The 26,949-nt window shown below is 36.9% G+C and overlaps 1 protein-coding gene across 7 annotated transcripts in view; it reads left to right on the top strand.

Annotated features, from left to right (window-relative positions):
• Window positions 1-26,949, top strand: part of LOC146401023 (uncharacterized) — a 395,912-nt gene that overhangs the window by 129,486 nt on the left and 239,477 nt on the right. Inside the window, exon 4 of one of the 7 annotated variants that reach the window (XR_014813279.1) lies at window positions 13,900-17,699. The exons of the other annotated variants lie outside the window; for them this stretch is intronic. The gene's annotated coding sequence lies outside the window, so the exon portion shown is untranslated. Of the gene's footprint in view, window positions 1-13,899; window positions 17,700-26,949 lie in introns of those variants that run through there. 7 annotated transcript variants of the gene reach the window in all.

The following is a 26,949-nucleotide window of genomic DNA, read 5'->3' as shown; positions in this document are numbered from 1 at the left end:
GGGGTGAAAGTAATATAAAAATTTGCCAAGCAAGAACTTTCTAATTAACTATTAGTGGAAATATTAATTAACAAATTATATTCATATGATAATTATATAATTTCACACATCATTGGTTGTATTCTAAAGAAATGTAACTGATGAAACTGATATAATTTCAGGTCCTCATTTCCTTAATTTCTTTGAGATAGCCAAATTGTTGCATTTTCAGAGAAATACAGGTTGTGGTGGAAAGAGTGTGCAATTGATGATGAGTGATTCTGAGACCAAAATAAATTCATCATTCCACTTAGCAACTCTTATATTTATTGAAGTTGGATAATGTTTTCAGATAAAATGTCTTTCCCTCTGTTTTCACCTTTTCATTCTCCTCATTCAAATAGGCGAGACTCTGCTGCTTATTGCAAAGAGGAACGTTTGTAGTAGAGTGGAAAGCGGCCAAAGCAGCTTTCTGCAAAATAATTCTTGGCATTTGTTTTGTAAACCTAAGGCCTAAAATGGAAAGGGAGTTATAGGTGCAGGCACATGTCTTGAAGAAACTTAGAATTGTTTCAAACTAAAAAGAGATTATTCATATTGGGAAGGTGAGGGGATCAGAGAGGTATATTGACCTGGTTTAGCTAGTGCCCGGGGTGGGGGTGGGACACCCTGCCTACACCCTGGGAGGCAGCAAGGCCCAGGTGGGAATAGCTGTAAGTTATCAGTGGTTTCAGGTCTCCACCAAGATTTCTGCTCCTTAAGCATGGCACAGAACCGCAGAAGTTGGAACCGAATGGCCCACGTTGGCAGGAAAATGGATGTCCACATGACAAACTGAGAGAACAGATACCAGGTTAGAGGGCTTCCCTGCAGAATCCCAGTATGTTATCACTGAATATGATCCTGGAAGTTTGATAAGCCACCATGAAACCCCAAAATTATTGCTACCGAGAACTGAGTATTCCACCTGATGAGCAGGAATTGAATTTGAAATATTTTTAAAATGAGAGATGCATTATTTCTAGTACGCCTAGGTCTGTACTCCATATGAAGAATAAAAATGCTCAACTTTAAACATTTCAAAAGTAATCAATAAATGTAAATTCCCAAACATTTGTACACATCAAGTCCCTGAGAAAAGTGAACTACTTTCAGATTTTTCTGTTTTTTTTCCTAGTATCGCATATATTCCACTGTATAAGAAATAGTGAAAGTATCAAAATTTTGGCAGCAGTGGGAGATGGTGAGGAAGACACAGGCCTAGAGAATGAATAATCTAGGTGTCCTTTGAGTAAATGAAAAATAATTGGTACCTTAAATGTGGAAGCCAAGGCCACTTTTTGGTAAGAGCCGGATTTGTGCTTTTATTTTTCCATGTATGTATACAGATGGATACATATTATGTATACAGATTTATATTTCATCATTCACTTAATTAAGACATCATTTTTCTGTGCCTTTTCTTCAGTGTTTTTGCTGGTAGATGCCTATGAACTTTCTTACAGAACACATCAAGGTACTCAGAGACACTGCCAGTCCTGTGACCTAGAAAGATTCTATTTTTTGAGCTTGGAGTTTCAAAAATGAGAGAGATATTAAAATAGAAAAGTGAATTTCAAAACTGGTATGAATACTAATAGGAGATGACCTCTCTTTTTTCCTCTCTCAACTATAATGCCTCATTTTATACTATAGTCTTTATTTTTCAGTCCTTAATTGTTGATTGAGTCTCAGCTAACTGTCAAACACTACACTACACTCTGGGAAGATATATCTAGAAAAACTGGAATGCCTGCCCTCAAAGTATTCAAGTTTAGGGAGTAGGTAAAACTATATATAAAACTAATTATACACACTTAGAGCAATCCAGAAATTAATGAAGCAGGTTCCAAGTGCTAGGGGACCCCAGAAGAGGGCATGTTTATTTCTTCCCAGAAGCAAGAGTGGCAAGAAGGCATTAGAGATTCATAGAATGGTTATTGTCTGGGCTGGTCCTTGAAAAATGCCACGTGGCAGTGAATTGTGTTTGTAAGGGGAGTATTCCAGGTGTAAAAACTTGCAGAGCAAAAAGGCAAGGACATGACCTTGAAGATGCACATGTCTGGAGGATGTTGATGAAATAAGACATTTGTGTGGCCCAGAGAAAGCAGGTAGGGGAAGACATGAATGAGGCAAAACGGGGCTGGAAAGGCAGGAGTCTGGGTTTAAAATTTAAGTTTCATTTGTAATATTTACTGCTCACTATATGTTGCTATGTACTGGAGCAATTGATGTTGGGTAAAAGGCAATGCCTACTTCAAAATTATTTAGGTCAATTTTTCTCAATTGTCATACTTTCTCTTTGGACATGTTAAGAGGTCTGGCAAGGCAGGTGCAAAATTTTCCTTAGACCTTCTTTAGTATTGATTTTGGAAAGCATCACACATCTGAAGCCTGGTCACTGTTAAAAATAACTGTCATTTATTCTTAGCTATTTTTTGTTTTCACACAGCATTTCTATTTACATTCTTACCTAACAAGCGTATCCTCATCTCCATAATCAAAGCCATCCTTACTTCAAAAATTGTGGCTGAAATGGCTTTGGAAAGAATTTCCTGATAGGGGAATATCTTGCCTTTCACTCTGTGCTACTCTGTTAGAAACAGTTATATGTCTGTCTCATGTTACAAACGTGCTTATACAAACACACACACGCACACAAACACAGCATATTTTTATTTTACCCAACCTGTAGTCATTCTATCCTTATCACTGAGTTGTAAGATCTATAAAGATGAGTCTCAATTGACACTTGAGCCAGCTACAGGGTGCCTAGAACAGCACTGAACAGAAGGGGTCTCCAGAATGTACATGCTGACAGGTGATTTAATCCTTACTCATTCTTCCTATTTTTGTCTTTTTTGTTTCTTTTAACAAATGAATGCAGCAAAGTGGATTTAATATGGGTTCAGGTTTATCTGGGCAGCTTATATTTTTTTATTTTCCGCACCAGGGATAAACACGGAAAATAGAGGCTGAGAGCAATTTTCCGATAATGGTATAAAAATGTATATAGGTGGAATTCTGAGTTCCTGTTCTCTGTCTGGAGAAAGTCAAATAAAATAGCCTTACTTTCCTTATTTATGCACATACAAACCTAAAGTTCATGTAAAGGAAAAACTATTGGGCTTTACATGTTCTCATTGGGACTTGAAAACCCGAAGAAACTCTCCACAACACTCAGCAGATTTGCCATGTCTGGCCTGGTTCAGAATCTAAGTGCTTTACTCTTTCCGAGTGCTCTGCAGTAAGTTATAAATCTTTTTATAAAATTCTAAGGGAAAAGGAGTACTGTGGCTATCTTTTACTTTCAATTGCCAAATAAGAAATATAGAAGGAAGTCTGGAAGAAAGAAGGAAACATATGTTTGGGGTGCCTCCTGCCTGCCCTCGTTTTCCTTTTATGGCTTTCCATTTCCCACTTAGTTCATGACGTCATGCATTCTGATGTCCAGACTACACACAGGGAAGGAAAATTTACCAGTGTATCTCCCATGGCTGGTGGCACAGGTTTTAAGGTGGCACACCCCAGCTAGCCTTCCCTGTCGTCTCTTCTCTCTAAATTATAGGCTCTTAGAGGTCTGGATTCTGAAGCTGTGAAGTCTCTGATCCAGCCTCTCTGCACTCGCCAAGTCAAGGTCTCCAACTTGCTTTTATTCCCTGGGAAACAGTGATCTTTCCTAAGTGACTCTGCTTTGGGTTCTGGCTGAGTGAATGGGAACATCGTGGGGCTTGGTGTTCCACTGAGCATCCCTCTTCCACCATGACCCAGACTCCTCTGGCAGCCAGCCTCTGGCCTGCTCCCTCCTGATGAACTACCTGCACTCTCAAATCTCTTGGCTCCTCCACTCCCTTTCTCTTGGAACACTGGCTTTCTGAAAAGCTCACCTAGACTTTAATTCTCATGTCAGTCACATGGTTCCTTGTTTGGGAGAGTTTCGTGGCCTTTCTATAAAGGTGGAAAATATTAAAGCCCTCCATGGCCATTTTACCCCAGTCACATGCTCCCTTTAATTTGAGTTTATCCCTCCATCCAAACTCAGTTTACTTAGTGACCTGCATCTTCCCTCCCATTTCAGAATAGAGATAACAGATTTAAGATAGATAGCTGGTTTTCTTTAATAAAGAAAAGAATATACATATATATTTTTGCCATCTAATCCCAGTGAGAATTTGGGGTGGGTGTAGGGTGGGACTCTCAGGAAACTAAGGAGCATAGAGGTAACAGAGAAGGATCGCTTCCTGTACTCACTGTCAGGGGTTTATACAGGAAACAGGAATTACTTCTGCTTTCCTTTTCTCCCTTGTAGACAATTGCTCTAAATTAAGGATGAATCACTACAGACACTGCTGTTTTCTAGGACCTCATGGTGCCACCAGGCATGACTGGGTCACATCATTTTGCTTCATTTTTATTATTCAGTGTTATTAATCAATGAACAGCCTCAGACAGTGGCACAACTTGCAGCTCAGATTAGCACTTTGCCCTGATCTTTTCCCACTTATTAAATTATATCCTCGTTGAATCACCTGTAATTTTGCAATGTATTCATGCATAAGCACTCATTCAGCAACATTTTTTCAACCACATTCATTCAACATATTGTCAAGCATCGTGGTAGATTAAATTTGTGGTTCCCTGACTTTTGAACTTGGCCATGCTTCTTGCTTTGGACAATGGGATACAGTGCTCATGATTTAAGTAGGGCCTTGAATAGTGCTTGTTCTTCTGCCATTGCCATGAGAAACATAACCACTATCTATCCAGTGGGCCTCTGGATGTGATATATAAGTGTGTATGTACACACATATATGAATTATATATTTATGAATATTATACAGCCATGTCGAAGAAGGTCATCTTGCCGGTTGTGAGAACATGGATGGAGTGGACATATCTTTTTTTTTCTTCTTTATTTTAATGGAGTTCCCACTGGGGTTCAGTGTAATGAACCTGACTAGTATCCTTGAGGATGCGGGTTTGATCCCTGGCCCTGCTCAGTGGGTTAAAGATCTGGTGTTGCCATGAGCTGCCATGTAGGTTGCAGACTTGGTTGGGATCTGGCATTATTGTGGCCATGGTGTGGGCTTGCAGCTACAGCTCTGATTAGATCCCTAACCTAGGAACTACTAAATGGTGCAGCCCTAAAAGACAAAAAAAAAAAAAAAAAAATTATCTGTTTGAAGGACTGCCAAATCACTTGGCAATGAGAGATGCCAAGTCCTGGTCTGGCCTTGGTTCTTAGAGATTATCTAACTCAATCGTTTTATCTTATGTATGGAAAAACTGTGACTCAGAAGATCAAAATTTATCCAAAGTAAAAAAACCTGAAGCCAGAACTCCAGTCTGAGTTATCACTCCTGACTTCTTTCCACCATGCGTCCTGCCGTAAATTCACTATAGCATGCAGGAAAAGGGAAAGTCTGCACTAATGGGAGAATCAGAGTTGAAGCTCAAGTATATGTATCACTTGAGAAAAAATAAGAGCTTTAAGAGAACAGGGGAATTACACATGCTTGGAGAGACTGATCGTATCATGTCATCTTTCACAGGAATGTTGGATATTTAACGGGGACCTTTAGACTAAGATCTGGTTTGGGGAAAGAGATTTATGTTAGAGATAAAGAGATGAGGCAGAAATTGAAAGGTGCTGCTCGAGAGGAACATGCCTCACCAGAAAGCAGCTATGACAGGACCAAGATCTTACCAAAGTTCTAACAGAGCAGTAGGCAGCAAGATGCCTTGCATCAAACACACACAGAGAAGAGAACTGGACAAAATAAATGGATACACCAGGAAATATTACCTTCTTGGAAAATCCATAAGATAAAAAGGTACTACACTATGCTTTTCTCCTCTTGGAAAAAAAATCCAGTATCTTTTATAAGGTTAAATATTTTAGTAAAGGCAGTGGAGCCCTCTTCTACAGCATGATAGACTATTACCCATTCTCACAGATGGACTTAGATCCCTTCACAGATCCCTTGGGAGCAAAGAACGGGTGTTTCCTAAGCCATAAAACCCCTAGTAGTACATATTTTAGTGAATTATACTGAATGAGCAACTGATCAGCGTTAACTGAGGAAAAGTGTCCCCAGTATGGGGCAAATTCATTTCTGATGCTGTGGCCAGTTTACTTCATGTTGTCATAAGGTAGATTCCCTGCTTTTACCGCTTATGTCTGGTGGAGCTGGTGCAGGTTCTGAAACTTCATCTCTAAATGAAAGCTGAAGTGTTAATGAGTGCAGTCTGCACAAAAGCCAAGGCTAGTTTATTCCAAGAGAAACGACCTTAGTTTGGGGTGAGTTATTTAAAAATAGAAAATTATGAGGAACTGTTACCAATACACTAGAATGTTGACTTTTTAAAAATGATATGCATCCAGAAAATAAAGCTTGACTGAAAACATTTATTGAGGGGGAAAAAAAGTGGAAGCAAGCCAGAGTATTTAAATAAAAAGTATGGATTCAGAGCACACAGATCCAAGCATGCCTCTGAGATGAAACTTTTGCTATGGGTTCCTTAGAAGCCTGGAGAACCCTAATATGTAATCTGTTGCATTTTAAACTTATCCCTGTTTATTCTGAAACAACCACAGAAAGATTTCATTTATATCCTCCTTTTGTCTCTAAGTTTGGGCCTCAGTGTTCTGTTTTAATTAGTTTAACTCCCTTCAACAAGTGCTGTTGGATCCTGCCCACTTTCTTGATGCTGCTCTGCATTGCTCTGTGGTCATTCCATTACCAAGTCAAATTCTGTCTATCCTACAAAACCAAAATGGTGAACCTCCTTCTCCCCCATGGCAGCTCCCTGGATAATTGCCTTAGAAAACACACATATCCTTCCTTCCTTCATCAGCACCACCTTTTCAGGCCTCTCCTTCTAGTTCCATATTTCTTTTATGTCTTCTTGAGCTCTTCTTCCCCTCTCAAGATTATTATTCTCCACCTTTGTCCCTAAATTTATTTTTCCTTGACATTCCAAAAGTCTAAAATGCCGTGTGTTTGATAATTAGATGAAAATATTCAGATGTGTTCTCTTTCCTATGCTTTTGACCTGTACCTCCAGTTTTCTGCTAAATATCACTATGTGGTTACTCCATTTATGCGTGAAACACAGGACGCCCAAAAAGAACTTAATGTTTTTCTACACAGATTCAAATATCACTGTTTCTGTCAATGCTAGGACCATTTTTCATGGATTTGAAAGAATCTCAACAATTGTTTCTTTGCCTTGCTCCGTGTACCCCAATCCAATCCAGCCACTTTCTTAGGACTTTTGAATCTGCATTTTTAAATATTTCTCTCATCTACTCTCTTCTTCCAAGCTCTAAACTGGGATATATTACCTATATCCCAGTTTAGATCCTTGTTATTTCTCTTAGGTTATTGCAAGAACTTGCTAACGGAAACCTTCTTGTACACGTACTCATTTAAAATATGGTCAAAATATTTCTAAATAATGCACTTCTTTGATATTGCCTTTCCTCCCTCTGCACTCAGATCTCTCAGTATGGCTCCTTAATAGTTCATAGTCTAACATTTAAAGCATTAAGTCTCTTCATGACCTCATTCTCAAGCATATTTCCTTCTGTTTCTCCATATATAACCACAAGATAAGCTAAACTTAACCATGAGATTGTTATTGGTTAGAATATAAAGCTGAAACTTAGAGGTTGTTACTATATTGGTTTCTGTTAGATGTGTTCTATCCCATTATCTTTCCATATCCAAATACTAATAATACATCAAGGACCTAACTCATGCTTAACTTTATAAATTTTTTCCATAGCTGGAAATAACTCTGACCCCCCCCCCAAATTCAATAGTGTTTTTCTGTGCCTGTGTCTTGTGTGTTTTAGCTTATTAAGTGAATCTGTCCTAGACCATAAGCTCCTAAGAGAATTATTTACAATGAACAATGAATTTCTTAGAGAAAATGCTCCAGCACCAATAAGTGGATATTCCTGTGAATAGCAGATATTCAACAAAAGTTTGCCTGCTTAATTTACAAATGAATAATCATAGCTAGCTTCTTTTTGGAGGAGTGGATACTTGCTATTTAATGGAAATGTGACTTTGTTTTGTTTTGGCTTAAGAAGTTGGAGAACAAACAGAAAACCCCTGAAAGTTCAAAGGGGTTAAGTAACTTGTCTAAGGTCACACATTAAATGTTAAGACCAGACTTTCAAAATCATACCTCTAACACTGACCTCTTCATGAACTCCAGCTCCATAGACTGCCTTCTCTACACTTCCACTTTGGTGTTTAATATTTTTTTGGTATGGTAGCTCTAATATGTATCTCTTATAGTCATTCCCTTCATTTTGGTATAGACTCTCATGGACTCGCATCAAAACTACTGAATTTGTTTAATAATTGGTTTATTAACTCCATACTAGTTTAAAATCAAATTTATTTTTAAGTTATAGTTGATTTATAATGTTGAGTCAATTTCTGCTACAGCATAGTGACCCAGACATACATTTATACATATGTATGTATATATACATATATACACACATTGTTTTTCTCATATTATCTTCCATTTTAGTCTGTCTCAAAAGACTGGATATAGCTCCCTGTAGTATACAGTAGGACTTAATTGCTTATCCATTCTAAATGTAATGATTTGCATCTACCAACCCCAACTCCCAATCTATCCCACTCCCTCCCCCCACCCCCTTGGCAACCAACCTGTTGTCTATATCCTTGAGTCTGTTTCTGTTTTGTAGATAGTGCTTATATGTGAAATTTAAAATATGGCACAAATACACCTATCATATGGTATTTGTCTTCTCTTTCTGACTTCATTTACTTAGTATGAGAATCTCTGGTTGCATCCATGTTGCTGCAAATAGCATTTGTTCTTTTTATGGCTGAGTAGTATTCCATTGTGTGTATGTATGTACCGCATCTCCTTAATCTCTTCATCTGCTGGTGGACATTTAGATTGTTTCCATGTCTTGGATATTGTGAACAATGCTGCAATAAACATGGGGGTGCATGTATTTTTTTCAGTAAGTTTTGTCTGGATGTATGCCAGGAGTGGGATTGCTGGGTCATATGGCAGTTCTATATTTAGTATTATGAGTAACCTCCATACTGTCTCCGTAGTGGCTGTACCAGTTTACATTCCCACTGACAGTGAAGGAGCATACCCTGTTCTTCACACCCTCTTCAGCATTTGTTATTTGTAGACTTGTCAATGATGGCTGTTCTGACTGGTGTGAAGTACCTCATTGGAGTTTTGATTTGCATTTCTCTAATAATTAGTGATGCTGAGCATTTTTTCATGTGCCTACTGACCATCTGTATGTCTTCTTTGGAGAAATGCTGATTTAGATCTTCTGCTCATTTTTTTGGATTGGGTGGTTTGGTTTTGTTGACTTGTATGAGTTGTTAATATATTTTGGAGATCTGGCCTTTAAAACATCTAAAGAAGGAAGAACAGACAAAAGCCCAAATTACTGGAAGGAAAGAAACCATAAAGATTAGAGCAGAATTTAATGGCATAGAAACAAAAAAAATAAAGATAAATGAAGCCAAAAGTTGGTTGTTTGAAAAAATCAGCAAAACTGATAAACCTTTAGCTAGGCTCATCAGGAAAAAAGGAAGAGCGTTAAAATCTTTACTCTTGGGAGTTCCCATTGTGTGCACTGTAAACAAATATGACTAGGAACCATGAGGTTGCAGGTTCAATCCCTAGCCTCACTCAGTGGGTTAAGGATCTGGCATTGCCATGAGCTGTGGTATAGGTTGCAAACATGGCTCTGATCTGGTGTGCTGTGGCTCTGGTGTAGGCCAGCAGCTACAGCTCTGATTAGAACCCTAGCCTGGGAACCCCCATATGCCATATGGGGACAGGCCAAAAAAGACAAAAAGACCAAAAAAAAAAAATCTTTACTCCACACTTTTATTCAGTTGGTCCTACATTGATTTTTTTTCTAAGTCACCACTTATAATGCTGCCACCATTCTGCTCCAGTATTTTCACTGACTCCCTACTAACTATGAAAATAAACCCCATCTTCTCTGACAACCAACAAATTCGTCTCAACAATGTCTCCAATGAACTTCTCCCAATACTCCCAACATGCAGCCTCCACCGCAAACACACTAGTCTCTTCATTTCATTTGAATATACCATGTGTAGTTCTGCCTTTTGAGGAATTACATAAGGTTCTGCTTCACTGGAACACACTTCTTTTTCTGATACACTTACCAGAGCCTATATAATTTATCTTTTATAAGATAATTTATCTTCTAAATGGGTGTGAATGTTCGGGTGAGGCAGGATTCGGGTGAGTGTTCGGGTGATGACTCAGGATTGCGTCAAGTAAACCGCTATGCACAATTAACCTATTCATAGTGATGTGCCTTTCCACATCTACATCAGGTCTTACCTTTCCCCAAAAATGTTCAGACTTCCTGGCCTTAAGCAATGACTTTCTCTTTTTAGGCCACTTTGTGTCATAGCAAAGCACACAAAAGTCAGAATCCTAAGATAAAGACCTTGAATCCCAGTCCCTCTACTTTTTTTATTCCTTTTTAGAGCTATATCTGCAGCATATGGAGGTTCCCAAGCTAAGGGTTGAATTGGCCTACTCCATAGCCATAGCAATGCCAGTTCTGAGCTGAGTCTGTGACCTATACCTGCAGCTTGTGGTGATCCTTAACCCACTGAGCGAGGTCAGGGATTGAACCCACATCCTCATGGATACTAGTCGGGTTTGTTGCCACTGGGCCATGGCGGAAACTCCAAAGCCCCTATACTTATTAACTGTGGTCAGGAGCAGGTAACTTAAACTTTTTGAAATTCTGCCCTCCTTTGTAAATAGGATTATTGTTTTCATTTGTTTTCCTCCCTGTAATAGGATGATACATCTACCTCCTTTACCTTATAGCTCTGCATTGCCTTCCATTGTGGGTGGAATATGGTGCACCTCTTCCCATTGATCTTGGCTTTGTCATGTGACTTGATTTGGCTGATGGAAGGTTAAGAGACATGACCTAGGCAGAAGCTTTACATGTGCTCACATGGGTTGTTTGCCTTCCTTTGTGCTCCTGTGATCCATCTGAGGATAATATGCCTAGGGAAGCTAGAACTTCCTTATCCTAGGCCTCAGAATGAAGACAAAGGAAGCAGAACCAATCCTATCTGGAAGCCTAGAGTCAAGAATAATCCCCTCAAAGCCAGGCAAGCCTAGATAAAACCAGAGAACCAAAACCAAAGATCAAAGGTCAAGAGAAAAATGCTAATGGTCACTAGCCACTGACATCTGGGGGTTGTCACATAGCCTGTTTCAGCCAAACTAACTGACAAAACCATCTTATACCTTCATAAAACTCAAAAATTGTATGTGAAAATGATTTTAGAAATGGTGCATCACAATTTTAATGTTACTTATGATCATTGCTCCTTAGTATTATGAACTATTTTATATATTAATATTTCTCATTTCCAAATTCTAAACTGTAAAATAGAGATAATACTGTTATAAAAAATGTATAATTATAGAAGAAACAAATATATAAGATAGTACACAAGAATGATAACTATATTAGAATCATATAAGAAATATTTGCCAAAGTTACCCTGCATAGTGCCTTCCACATCATGGATACAGAAAGGTCATGCTGCCACTTTTGCTGCTCCTCCTAAGTATGTTTTGTTTGTATCTGTATTTTTGCTCTTTTAGATCTTTTTTTTTTATATTTTTCACTAAGCAGTATACGATATTAAAAAGGTGGATTACCAAACCAAACACCTGGGTTTGGGACTTGCCTTGGCACCTTGGGCAAATTGCTTAAACTCTTAAAGCTTGAGCGTTTTCACTTACAAACCAAACAGTAGCAGTAATACATTTCTAAATTAAAATGACAATAAATCATTTAAATGAATGTCACATTTTACAGCACCCAGTAAATAGTAGCATCTATACTCCTATCTCCTCTCCAGAAATTTCTAAGCAGAATTCTTCGACAATCCTATGTTGCCTAGACAAGTATAATCCTCTTGATTATCTTCTAAACAGACACCTACCTATACACAGCCTTAGAACTTGCAAGATTTTCCATAATTAGGTAGGGGAAAGGGGACAGGAAAAAGACATCTTAAAAGTCCTGGGTTCTCTCTGCTCTGTGGCCTCATTGCTGATATTTCAATGCCCTAAAATAATTCATATCTCTATTTACCTAACAATCATCAGATTTCTTCTTAGAGGATTCTGCCAAATCTAGGTTAGACATCTCTTATAAAAGAGCTTTCATAAAATCCTGGTGGAGGGCACTTAAACAAGGAATTGAAATTGCTTTTTGACTTGTCAATCTTCCCAACTGTACTATAAGGTCTTTGAGGGCACAGGCCATGCCATTATTTTTCACCAGCACCTAACACAGTCCTGACTCATACTAAGCACTTAAAGACATAAAAGAGGAGGAAAGGGTGGAGAGGGAAAGAAAGACAGAATGAGGAAGAAGCAAGCAAGAAAGAAAGGGTCATTTTTATTGTCTGTCTTCCCTGAAAAGAATGTTTAGAGAATAAGACAGTTACTATAGCATCATCAAAACTCATTTCCCAATCTATGTTTTGCTTCAAATCCCATGTCAGTGTGTTCCCTTCCTGTCATCAGAGTAAGAGGCTGTTTATTTTAAAATGCCAACTCATCATAAAAACTGTTGGGAGCACATGGACTAAGGGAGATGGACTGAAATTCCTATTCTCCTCCTCCTGGTCCTCCTCCTACTTCCTGGTCATTTCAGGAAAAGGCTCTGGTCTCTTTAAAAAAAAAAAAAAAAGGAGGCAGCCTCTAGCAAGAGACACAAAGAGAACATGTATCTCAATATTTCGCTTTTTAAAAATTAAGGACAGGAAACTTGGAGCAGCATTCTTTTAAAACACTTGTGCTTCCTGTTTATATATAAGAATTAAAGATGGTTAGTAATGGGAGAAAAAAAGATTAAAAATGGAGCAGTAGAAAAAGAAGACAATCCAAAAAAAGAAATAAAAGCCTTGTTTTTTCAGAGCTCTTTCACTGTTTTAATCCTAAACTCTAAACCCTCCCTCTGAGCATGAACAGGAAATGGATCCAAATGATTCTAAAGTATGCCCTGATAGTGTGGAGAAGGACTGAAGTGATAGCCCTCTGGAATTTGATGAAATCGAGTTGGAGTTAAGACACGGTTAACAAACCAGCAATTCATATCTTTGGCTAAAGGAACAATAGATGAGTCATTAATCAATAACACAGAGTAACAGGCTTCACTGTTCTTAAATAGAAAAGGATTAGATAAGACTTTCCTGAGCTGTCTGTTTTCTAATTTTTTGAGGGACCATCTTTAAAACTGAAAGAACTGAAAGAAAAGGAAGGAAGGGGGTTGCTGTTGTGGCTTAGTGGATAGGAACCCAACTAGTATCCATGAGGATGTGGATTTGATCCTTGCCATTGCTCAATGGTTGCCTGAGAAATCTGGCATTGCCATGGGGTTGCAGTGTAGGTTGTAGATGTAGCTTGGATCCCATGTGGCTATGGCATAGGCTGGCAGCTGCAGCTCAGACTTGACCCCTAGCCTGGTAAGCTTCATATGCCACAGATGCAGCCCTAAAAAGCAAGCAAAAAAAGAACTCAGCAGCATTGATTGTCCACACAGGTTATAAAAATGCATTTTTCTAAGGGACAGCTATCCAGTGCATTGGTCTCAAAATAGACAAAAGTCCCTAGTGATGCTTCATTAATATACATTAATTTCTGCTATGTACGAACTAAGTTCTTCTCACATACTTACTTCTCTGGTGTATTCCTGGCAAACAAGTCTTTAAACAAATGCTAGTAAATGAAAAAACACAAGGTGGAATGAGTGGCCTGCTTCTTTATCATTAGGGCCAGGGCTATTGCTGAATCCCCAGTTTGCACTCAAAGTTGATTCCTCTGTAAGAGGTGAAATGTAATGAAGACAGCCTTCCAGAGGCGGAGAGACAGTTCCTGCCTGCTACCTGACGAGGCAAGCCACTTGTCTAAACCAATTCCACAGCAACCAGTGCCCAGTGGACGGGGAAGACAGACGTACAGATGGCTGCCTGCATGCATCACAGGACTGGAGTGGTACCACAGCCCATTGTTCTATTTATTGCTGACAATGTAATTAATTGGCTGACTCCTTGTTTTTCAATTGGTCACCCTCCATGGACAGCTGCACTGGGGGCTGTGCTAATGGTTCCTGGGACAGGAGGGTGCCCCGCAGGCCCCGCTCTGCTGCAAGGGCTTTGTGACGTCATCCCTAGGCCGCTGTCCAGAAACCTAGGCTTCACTCTCCATCCCAGGGCCATGAGAAGGCATCCTCTCACTCAGGAAATGCAGCTCTTTTTTTTCTGTGTGTTCCTCTTTCTGAAGTATGATACAATGGAAACAAAACACTCCTTAGTTTTCTGTTCCACTGAGAATGTAGACTGAAATATCACTCTTAATAATCACTGGAGAAAAAGATTACAATAATCCCATTAGATATTATCTAAATTATCAAATTAAAAGAGAAGCTAGAAGTCATGTGGGAGCATCAAAAAGCTCTTTCAATTCAACTACATCAAAATTTTGAGTTTTATACCAGGAAAAAGGATCTTTATTTTGTTTACAGTATGACGAGGATTAGTTCAATAGCACTTGCAGGCTATTTTCATCAAAGAATTACAAAGGGATTTTTATAGTGAGAAGGCCTCTTAGATCAAGCACAGGCTCATCAGGTAGTAGCACAAGACTGGATACATGGCTCAGGCAACAATTGTTCCCCCGGTCTTCTGCACCTGTAAAACGAGTCATTGCACTTCACTGACCATATTTCCACCTCACTAACTTCCAGAAAGTCATGTGGCAACTCTCTTCCTTTGGGTTTAATTGTAAAATCAGAACTGAACTTAGTGAATCTCCAACATGCTGTGACGTTACTTGGATATCGAAGCAAATCAAATTTTCAATATATTCCTCAAGCTAATAAAAATATGTGAATATAAAATATAAGGGCATGGCAGTAACTAAAAATGCAACTAACTCCACTTATTTTTTTATTACAAATACCAGTGTGTATGTGACACTGATTTGACAGCTTGCTTATGAAGAAGTGCCTTCCATTTTCCTTTTTCTAGTTTGCTAATTTTCCATTCCGTATTCCAAGGCAGACCAATAGATTGCAATGAAATCAGGTTAAATGTTGATCTTCCGCCCTGACATTGCATTCACTTTTCTAATAAACATCTTCACTGTGTCAACCAGCACTGTGTTTACATACTGAGCCCAGCAGCCAATTGTCTTGCTGCTTTTAGATTCTGGAAGGAATCTTATCTGGAAGACTAGAATCCTGCATCTGCCATGCCTTTCAATTTTGTATTTCAGATTAACTGCTCCCTTTCCTCCACATTCTTAAGGCCTGCTAAGAAATTTCCTTCCAGTTCACTTGGTAAGAGCCTGCTCTGGCTGTTACTATTTAATGAATTCATGTCTTTTCTCCCATGTTTCTCCTGCCGCCCTTGTTATCTGGAGTCAGTATTCTGAGCTCTGACCTCCCTCCTTGTCCTGCTGCCTGAAGAGAATGGAATGCAGACCCTCAGACCTCAGATACATTCTAGATTTTGAAGATCCAGTTTTGGCTATGATGAGGACAAGATTGGGGTGGAAACAAACACTGATTTTTTTTTTTTTAACAGCTTTCTGAAAATTAACTATTTCTGTTCAGACTCAGAGGCTGAATAAAAATATGAACCAGTAGATATGCCTAAATATCCCTGATCAAATACTGTTTTTTAATGTTGTGAAGAATACATGCTTAGGGGAATACTTTGCATAGCAAATAGAGCCAATCCGCTTACTTCCCTAGAACCACAGGCAGAAGATAATTACCAAAAAGGCTGGGGAGAAATGGCTCCATGAGGTGAAACAAAGCCTTTGTTTCTAAATTATTTCGTGCCTCTGAAGGCCAAAGAAATAGATCATCAAGTGCGGGGCTGGGTCTCTAAAGGAAACTTAAGGCCTCATTCCTAGAGATAAGGTCTAACACTTAAAGGCTGCAATCACTGGGCAGGTTGGAAAAGATGCTCCAAGATTCCACTTATTTTAGCAAGAGTATCTAAGAACATCTACCAGAATCTTGGATCTCTGGGAAAACATCCTATCCAGATGCACAGAACTGGGACAATCAGCTACAAATCAGAGTACTCATAATGGAAACTTCATGCCACTTTGCTAAGGGGGTATTTACACCAGGCACTGTACTAAGTACTTAACACCTCATGTGTGATCCTTACTTAGAACAGCCCTGTCAGGTAAATGTTGTTATACCTATTTTATGGACATGAAAGACTCTGATGGACTAAGTAACTTCTCCAAAGTCACACATCTACCACACTTACCAGGATTCAACCCAAATCTGCATGATTACAAAAGCTCCTAGCCACTTTGTTCTCCTGCAAAAAACTACACCAGTAGAGAGCAGTAGAGAACAGAGGTGCAGACACAGTAAGAGCCTTATCATAGCCTCCTGGATATGCAGAAGTTCCTCCCTTTGGGGAGATTTTATCAAGTTGTCACTAAACTCTCCTTGCTTTGCACATCAAGTATGCAATTGTGCTATAAAGAGATGCCTTCCAAAATTTTGACTTTTATTTTTTTTAATCTTTTAAAATTTTTATTTTTTATTTTTGTCTTTCTCTCTTTTTAGGGTCATATCTGTGGCATTTGACTCCTTGACTTTAAAATACCTAACTGAAATGAAAAAAACTGTATCCTAGATGAGGATATTTTATTTAACTAGGATAAATAGATCAGCAAGGTATTTATCTTAAATTCTACTTGCCTTCCTCAGCCTACTCTGTGTACTTCTGGATTGGACCTAGTTTGCCCGTTTCATACGCTGGTCAGCTGCTTCCATCACATAACTTTTAGTTATCTACTGCCACATAGCAACCTACCTCACAACTTAGGGACTTAACGTTTTTTCACCATTCTGTGAGTTGATGGAACTCAGCTGGATGGTTTATCCACCTGATTTGAACTATAGCTGTAGTTCTCTCGGGACTTGAGTAGGTTACAATACTCAGGTTGCTCCCTCACGTGGCTGGCAGCTGTTGCTAGCTATTGGCGGAGAACTGCTAGCAAATAGGTCTATGTAAGTTTTTCTCCATGTGACCTCTCATTGTGTCTGATTTCTGAAAGAGTGTACTTTGAGAGTGAATTTGCCACACAGTGGAAATTGACAACATTGTAAATCAACTATAATAAATGTTTTTTTAAAAGAGTAAACATTTTAAGAGTAGAGAAACAGAAGCTGATGGTCTCCTAATGCCTCCTTTTCACACTCTATTGATCAAAAGCCATTCTGGATTCAAGGAAAGGAGAAATAAATGTTTCTCTTGGTGTGATATGTGGTTCATGGAGAGGAGGAATTGACTGGTCATTGCAAGATTGACTATTATGTCTAAATACTAGTTCTAAAATTTTCTTCATAATATGATTCCCTTCTCCACTTACTTCTGTATATTTTCCTTCTATGTGTGAGAATTTAAAATTGGTGATCTTTCTCAGTAGTAACCCAAATATCTAAGTTGATTGTGTTTGGTTTATGTCTTGTGATGTATAATATTGAAAACTTGATGTTATCTATTTAAAATACTTAAATAAATATTTTACTATTAGAATGCTAAGTTCTAACTCCCTCTTTATCTTCTGTTTTGGAATTAAAGAGAAACCTTCAGACCTGAAATATACCAAAGGCTGGAATAGGGCAGCATGGGAGGTAGATGGCAAAATATTCTTGTATTACTTTTTCTTTATAGTTCGTATATTTTTAACTCTTAAAAAATAGATATAACTTTATTACATTTATATTATAGTCTCAATTTTAAAAACAAACATCCAAACTCTAACAAGTTTAGCTAAATAAAATATGGGGTAATGTTAACACACAAGAAATGGGAGGAATACGCTCTGGATTTCCCCACTCTTTTACTTTTTTGGAAGAGAACACTGAAAGAGTGACCCAAGCATGGACTTCACTAGAGTAAACCACTAAGCAAGATGTATAAGAAAATACTATTGTGATAAGATTAAATTATTAAAGAAGATATTTTTGTGTTTTGTAAAAAGAAATACATCAGTTCCATAGAGAAACATCTTAAGGAAGCTCTCTGAAGCCAGGGAACACCTAGGTGAGGAGAATATGGATTATTGAAGATCAGAACTAAAGATTCAATCAGGGAGGTTGACATCATATGGTCTTCCTGTCTAGAAATATGTAAAACAAAAAAAAGTTACAACTATGAATTTGACATTAATGATTGGAAAATTTTACAAAAGAAAATAACACATTACTGAAGGATCTCTTTGGAAAACTTGTTGGATTTCCAGGCTCTTTTTTCTATTCACTAATCACACAGGATCATTAATTGTAGGTATAACTAAAAGCAGTATTTCTACTGTGTAAGGTCTTTCATGCTTTTCTTTATCATTAGGTAAATTATACCTGGATATTCTTTAATTGGGAAATATGCTGTTTTAGTGTATTGAAGCAAAATTATGTTTATTACCATCACAGAGGGTTAAAGTATCAGGTATTGCAGCAGCTGCAGTGTAGGTTGCAGCTGTGGTTCAGATTCAGTCTCTGGCCCAAGAACTTCTGTATGCCATAGATGTGTCCATTAAAAAAAAATGAAGGTGAAATAACATCTTTCTCAAACAAAAATGAAAGGACTTCATCCCCAGCAGAAGAATAGTACTTACCTCATGTGGGAAACTGAGGAATTGACATGTGCTAGAGGATTTGTTAAAAGACATTCTTGAGAAAGAAAGTGATATAGAGCAAGAATCTGAACTCTACGTAAAAAAAGAATGAAAATGTCAGCAGAAATGAAGGTAAGATAATTTTGTCTTAACTGATCCACACAAAACTTTGTTAAATAAAGTAATAACAGAGTTTTGAGTAATTATAGCCCATGAATAAACAGAAAGGAAAATATCACAAGTAATGGAGGGAAGCAATTAGAAATACTGTTAGTTACTTGTACCATACGGTGTTGTGTGAAGGTAGAATTAGGTTGGTTAAAAACAACTGGAAAATGATTGCAAGCAGAATGGCAACAAAACAAAAACTACTAACATAGCATATCTCTACTAGTAAATATTTTAATTGAGAGACAATGGAACCATATAAAATGCTCAATTAAAACAAATAGGGAAAGTAAAAAAATGTAACAAATAGAAAATAATCATAATCAATTCAGTTAAAGCAAGTATATGCCAAGAAAATGGACAGCCTAAAAGAAATGGATAAATTCTTAGAAAGGTACAACCTTCCAAGACTGAACCAGAAAGAAATATGAATAGGGCAATCACAAATACTGAAATTGAAAATGTGATATTAAAACTTTTTAAAAAAGGTTAAGTCCAGACCCAGATGGCTTCACAGGAAAATTCTATCAAGCATTTAGAGAGGAGTTAACACTTATCCTTCTGAAACTCTTAAAATTGCAGAGGAAGAAACAATCCCAAGCTCATTCTTTGAGACCCCCATCACACTGATGCCAAAACCAAACAAAGACACCACAAAGAAAACTATAGGATCTCATTGTTAGTCCATTCCAAAAGCAATAGTTGGCGTCTGTTAACCCCAATCTCCCAATCCCTCCCACTCCCTTCCCCTCCCCCAGGGCAACCACAAGTCTATTGTCCAAGTCCGTGATTTTCTTTTCTGTGGAAAGGTTCATTTGTGCCTTATGTTAGATTCCAGATATGTGATATCATACTGTATTTGGCTTTCTCTTTCTGGCTTACTTCACTCAGTATGAATCTCTAGTTCCATCCATGTTGCTGCAAATGGCATTATTTCATTCATTGAAGATGAAAAATCATATAATGAAAGGGCATTATTTCATTCAGCCATAAAAAATGAAATAATGCCGTTTGAATATATGATTTTTAATCATCAATATGTTTTTGTGGTTAATTAATCTTTGACAAAGGAGGCAAGAACATAAAATGGGAGAAAGACAGTCTATTCAGCAAGAATTGCTGGGAAACCTGGACAGCTGCATGCAAATCAATAAAACTAGAACATACCCTCACATCATGCATGAAAATAAACTCAAAATGGCTGAAAGACTTAAATGTAAGATACCATCAAACTCCTGGAAGAGAACATAGGCAAAACATTCTCTGACATCAGCCTTATGAATATTTTCTCAGGTCAGTCTCCCAAAGCAACAGAAATAAAAGCAAAACTAACCAATGAGACCTAATCAAACTGACAAGGTTTTGCACAGCAAAGGAAATTAAAAAAATAAATAACTTGCAGAATGAGAAATAGTTTCAAATGATGCTACTGACAAGGGGTTAATCTCTAAAATATACAAGCAATTTATACAACTCAACAGCAAAAAAAGCCAACAACCCAGTGGAAAAATGGGCAAAAGACCTGAATAGTCATTTCTCCAAGAAGATATACAAATGGCCAACAAGCACATGAAAAAATGCTCAACATCGCTGATTATAAGAGAAATGCAAATCAAAACTACCATGAGATACCACCTCACACGAGTCAGAATGCCCATCATTAATAAATCCACAAATAGGAAATGCCACAGAGGGTGTGGAGAAAATGGAACCCTCCTGTACTGTTGGTGGGAATGCAAGCTGGTATAGCCACTATGGAGAACAGTATGGAGGTATCTTAGAAATCTATACATAGAACTACCATATGATCCAGCAATCCCACTCTTGGGCCTAGATCCAGACAAAACTTTGTTTTTAACAAAATACCAATTTATGATAAAAATTTCCATAAAGTGGGCACAAGGGAACCTTCCTCAACATAACAAAGGCCACATCTGACAAACTCACAGCTAAAATCATTCTCAGTGGTGAAAAGCTGAAAGCATTTCTGCTAATAGCAAGAACAAGAAAAAGATGTCCATTATTACCACTTTATTCAACATAGTTTTGTTGAATAATCCTAGCTATGGCAATCAGAAGAAAAACAGAAAAAGGAATCCAAATTTGAAAAGTAAAACTGTCACTGTCTATAGATGACATGATACTGTACATACACAACTCTAAAGATGCTATCAGAAAACTACTACAACTCATCAGTGAATTCAATAAAGTTGCAGAATACAAAATTAATACCCAGAAATCTTGCATTCCTATACACCAACAATGAAAGATCAGAGAAATTAAGAAAACAATCATATTTACCATCACATCAAAGAGAATAAAATACCTAGGAATAAGCCTACATGAAGAGGCAAAAGACTATGCTCTGAAAACTCTAAGACCCTGATGAAGGAAATTGAAGATGAAACAAACAGATGCTCTTGAACTGGAAGAATCAAAGTTATCAAAATGGCTATACTACTGAAGGCAGTCTACTAGATTCAGTGCAATCCCTATTAAATTACATATGGCATTTTTCACGGAACTTGAACAAAAAAAAAACTTAATTTTCTTGGAAACACAAAAGACCCTGAATAGCTGAAACAATCTTGAGAAATAAAAATGGAGCTGGAGGAATCTGACTTCCCAACTCAGACTATACTACAAAGCTACAGTCATAAAAATAGTGTGGTAGTGACACAGAAACAGAAATAGATCAGTGGAACAAGATAGTCTAGAAATAAATTCATGCACATATGATCAATTAATCTGTAGCAAAGGAAGTAAGAATATACAATGGAGAAGAGAGTCTCCTCAATAAGTGGTGCTGGGAAAGCTAGACAGCTACACAAAAGAAGGAAATTAGAACACTCCTTAACACCATATACAAAAATAAACTTGAAAGGGATTAAAGACCTAAATGGAAGGCCAGATACTATAAAACTCTTAGAGGAAAACGTAAGCAGAACACTGAGATAAATCACAGCAGTATCTTATGGATCCACCTCCAAGAGTGATAAAAATAAAAGCAAAAATAAACAAATTGACCTAGGTAAATTTAAAAGCTTTTCACTGCAAAGGAAACCATCAACAAAATGAAAAGACAACCTATGGACTGGGAAAAAATCTTGGCAAAGGAAGGTACCATCAAAGGATTAATTTCCAAAATATTAAACATCTTGGAGTTCCTGTAGTGATGCAATGGAAATAAATCCGGCTACGAACCATGAGGTTGTGGGTTCAATCCCTGGCCTCGATCAAGGGGTTTAGGATCTGGCATTGCCGTGAGCTGCCGTGTAGGTCGCAGATGTGGCTCAGACCCACTGTGGTGTAGGCTGACACCTGTAACTCCCATTCGACCCCTAGCCTGGGAACTTCCATGTTCTGTGAGTGTGGCCCTAAAAAGACAAAAAATTTAAACACCTCATATCAAAAATATAAACAACCCCAGTGAAAAAATGGTGAGTAGATCCAAATAGACATTTCTACAAAGACATACACATGGTCAAAAAGCACATGAAAAGATGATCACATTGCTAATTATTAGAGAAATACAAATTAAAACTGCAATGATATGTCACCTCACACTGGTCAGAATTAACATCATCAAAAAATCTGCAAACAATAAATGCTGGAGAGGGTGAGGAGAAAAGGGAACCCTCCTACACTGTTGGTGGGAATATAAGCTGGTGCAACCATTATGGAGAAAAATACAGAGAAATAAAACTAAATACAGGACTACCATGTTTACCAGCAATGCTACTCCTAGGCACATAGCCAGAAAAAAACTGTAGTTCAGAAAAATACATGCATTCCAATGTTCATTGGGACACTATTTACACTAGCCAAGACATGGAAGCAGCCTAAATGTCCATTGACAGAGGAACGGTTAAAGGAGATGTGGTACATATATATACTGAAATTACTCAGTCATAAAAAAGGATGAAATGTGATTTATAACAGCATGGATGGACCTAGAAATGAACATACTAAGTGAAGTAAGAGAAATACAAATATATGACATCATTATGTAGAATTTAATACAAAAAAATGATACAGGAGAACTTACAAAACTGAAACAGACTCAAAAGATTTTGAAACCAAACTTAGATTACCAAAGAGGAAATGTAGGGTGGGGAGGGATAAATTAGAAAGTTGGGATTAATATATATACACTAGTGCATATAAAATAGGTGGGAGTTCCCATTGTGCCTCCGTGGGTTAAGGACTTGATGTTGTCTCTCTGAGGATGCAGGTTCAATCCCTGGCCTTGCTCAGTGGGTTAAGGATCTGCTGTTGCCACAAGCTGAGTGTAGGTCACAGATGCAGCTCAGATCCAGTGTTGCTCTGGCTGTGGGTAGGCCACAGTGGCAGCTCTGATTTGACCCCTGGCCTGAGAACTTCAATATGATGCAGATGCAACCGTAATAAGAAAAAACAAAAAGTAACAAGGACATACTATATAGCACAGGGAAATCTATTCAATTCTGTGTAATAACCTATATGGAAAAATAATCTGAAAAGGAATGGATATATATTATATACATGTGTGTGTAACTGATTTATTTTGCTATATACCTGAAACAAAACTTTGTAAGTCAACTATATTCCAATAAAATTTTTAAAAAGGCAATTGATTGCAAACTCTATGGCAACAAAACAAAAACTACTAAAAGAGCATAAACATGCTAATTGAGGAAAAAACATGAAATACTCAATTAAAACTAGAAAAGGAGAGAATGAAGTAACAGAAAATGATTACAATCATGGAAAATATTTAACCAGCTACATCAGTATTACATTAAATGTGAATGGTCAAAGAGTACTAGTTAAAAGACAGATTTTTGGAATACATAAAAAATTATCAAGACTCATCTACAGGTCTTTATAAGAAACATGCCCTAAGCTTTCATGTACATTAAAACTATCATGTACATTAAAACTAAAGGAATGAAGAATGATATATCATCCTAATACTACTCAAGAGAAAGCTGGAATATCTCTATTTCAGAGAAAACAAATCTCAGAATAAAAAAAAAAGAATGAAGAGCACTATATAATGATAAAAGGATCAATCTCAAAGAAGAGAGTAATTTTTACTATATACTTAACAAAACATCAAAATACATGAGGGAAACAGAACTGAAGAGAGTGGACAAATCCACTATTATAATCAGAGACTCCCAAACTCCCCTTTCAGATAGATACCACTGACAGAAAAACGAATAAGAGCACTGTTGATCTAAACAGCACTGTCAGTCAACTGGATTTAATTCACATTCATAGTAAACTCCAACAAGAGCAAAATGCATATTTTTGTCAAGCCCACGTGGAATAGCAGTAAGATAAACCACATTCCAGGCCATGAAATCATCTTAATAAAGGAATAAAAGTATATTTTCAGATAACAACAGGATTAAATTACAAATCAGCAAGAAGAGAATCCTGAAATATTTGGAAGTTAAATAAACATATTTCTGAATAACATGGCTCAGTGAGGAAGTCTCTAGAAGAATTAAAAAGTATTTTGGGAGTTCCCTTGTGGAACAGTGAGCTAAATACTTGGCATTGTTACTGCAGCAGATCAATGTGGCATAGGTTTGGACCCTGGCCTGAGGAGGTCCACATGCCATGGGTGTGGCCCAAATAATATTTTTAAAATATTTTGAACTAAGTGAAAATAAAAATATGACTTGGAGTTCTCACTGTTGCTCACCGGGTTAAGAACCCAATACTGTCTGAGTATGTGGGTTCAACCCCTGGCCTCACTCATTGGGTTAAGGATCTGGCATTGCTGCAAGCTATATTTAGTGTAGGTTGCAAATGTAGCTCACATCTGCTGTGGTTGTGGTGTAGGCTGGCAGCTGCAGTTTCAATTCAGCCCCTAGCCTGGGAGCTTCTGTATGTTGTAGGTGTGGCTGTTAAAATATAAAAATACAACTTATCAAAATTTATGGGATGCAGTGAAAGCAATGTTTAGAGGAAAACTTATAGCTTAAAATGCATGTATCAGAAAAGAAAAATGATTTAAAATCAATAAGCTTCCACCTTAGAAAACTAGAGAAAGTTAGCCTATGCAAGCGTAAGAAAAATACAAAATAGAAACTACTGAAATATAAAGGTAAGACATTAGATAAAACCAACCCCCGGATCTGATTATTTGAAAAGATTAATGATGATAAAACTCGAGCCAGGTTAACCAAGAGAAAAAGAAGATGCAAATTATCAGTATTACAAAAAAAAAAAAAAAAAGGGAAAGCATTGCTAGTGAGCTCATGAACAATAAAAGAATAACAAACATTATGGAAAATTCTGTGCCCAACTTAATAACTTAATGAAATATTTTTAAAAATATAAACTACAAAAACCTACATAAGAAAACACAAATAGTTTTATTTCTATTAAATTGGTTAATAACCTTTAAAAAAGATAACACTAGTCCTAGACTGTTTCATTGGTGGTTCTAATTAACATTTAAGGAAGACATTATTCCAATTCTCCAGGAATCTTTTCAAGAAAAGGCAGCATTACCCTAATATCAAAATCAGATGAAGACTTTACAAGAAAAAAATGACAGAAAATCTCTCATGAACATAGATAAAAAAACCTCAAAAATATTAGAAAATTGAATCCAACAATGTGTAAAAATAATGATATGCTATGACAAAATAGGATTTATTTTAGGTATGCAAGCCTGATTCAAGATTAAAAATTCAATCAGTATAACCCATTATATTAACAGACTTAAAAACCATAGGATTATATTGTTGCAGAAAAAGTATTTGCCAAAATTGAATACCCATTTATGGGGGGGAAAAAAAAAACCCACCAAAACTGGAAATAGAGGACGTCCTTAATTTGATAAAGCATACTTACAGAAAAACTAGCATCAGACTTAAAGGTGGGAAACTGGATGCCTTCCCCCTGAGATGAGGGAATAAAAAGATGTCTGTGCACTCCTAGCTAGTGCAATAAGAAAAGAAATTAAGATTTACAGACTGAAAAGTAAAATTGTCTTTGTTCATGGATGGCATGATTGTCTATGTAGAAAATCTGAAAGAATTGACAAAAATTTCTGGAGTTAATGAGAATTAACACTAAACACTAAAGGTTATAGGACATAAGATAAAGATACAAAAGTTAATTGCTTTCCATACACCAAAAAATGAACATTTAAGAAGTTAGATATAGGAGAGAAAATACAAATTACTAGTATCAGGTATAGAGAGATATCTTTTAAAGATGTTATTATAAAAGATAGGGTACTATAAAACCCTTTATCTTTTATAATAAAACTGCAAATACATTATTTATATTCAGAAAAACATTCAAGAAAAATCTTTTTCGAAACAAGAAAAATTAGAAAATCTAAGTACTTCTATTTCAGTTCAACAAAATTGAAACTTAGTCTTCCAATAATGTCAAAAATTGTAAGAATTGGACAACTTCAGAGGAATTTCTTTCAAACATTTTGAGAAAAATAACAACCACCTATATAAACTAGTTCAGAGAAATAATTTTAAAAAGTTCCCAAATAACTTAAGGCCAGTGAAATTTTGCTATCAAATAATCACTTCATTATAAAAATGGAGATTTACAAACCAGTATCTTTCATAACAATGCAAAGCCTGGAAAAATATGACAAATCAAATGTATATAAAAAGAATATTATATTAAAACAGTTATATTTATTCCAAAAGCAAGGTTGTTTCTGTACTCTAAATTAAAACAATTCTCTACATTAACAATGATGAAAACTCATGTGATGCTCTCAATGGCAGAAAAAGAAGCCCTGAAATAAACACCATAATTAAAATATTGTAGCGAGCTATAATTAGAAGAAAACTCGCTTACATGATAGAGGGTATTTATAAAATCATATCTATAGCAAACCTTGTATTAATGCTACATTATTAAAAGCTTTCCCCCAAGCCTAGGAATGAAATAACATGTACACTATCACCTCTTATATTCTCCTCATACCGAAGGTCCCTATTAATAAAGGCAAATTACAATTAAAAA

Source organism: Sus scrofa, chromosome 8 (assembly GCF_054392235.1).
Source record: "Sus scrofa isolate SSC_HxYL_T2T_F1_AM1 chromosome 8, Sscrofa_HxYL_maternal_Yorkshire_Landrace_v2.0, whole genome shotgun sequence".
Classification (NCBI taxonomy): Eukaryota; Metazoa; Chordata; class Mammalia; order Artiodactyla; family Suidae; genus Sus; species Sus scrofa.
The sequence above is the reverse complement of the archived record's forward strand: the minus strand, read 5'-3'. Positions and strand labels throughout refer to the sequence as shown.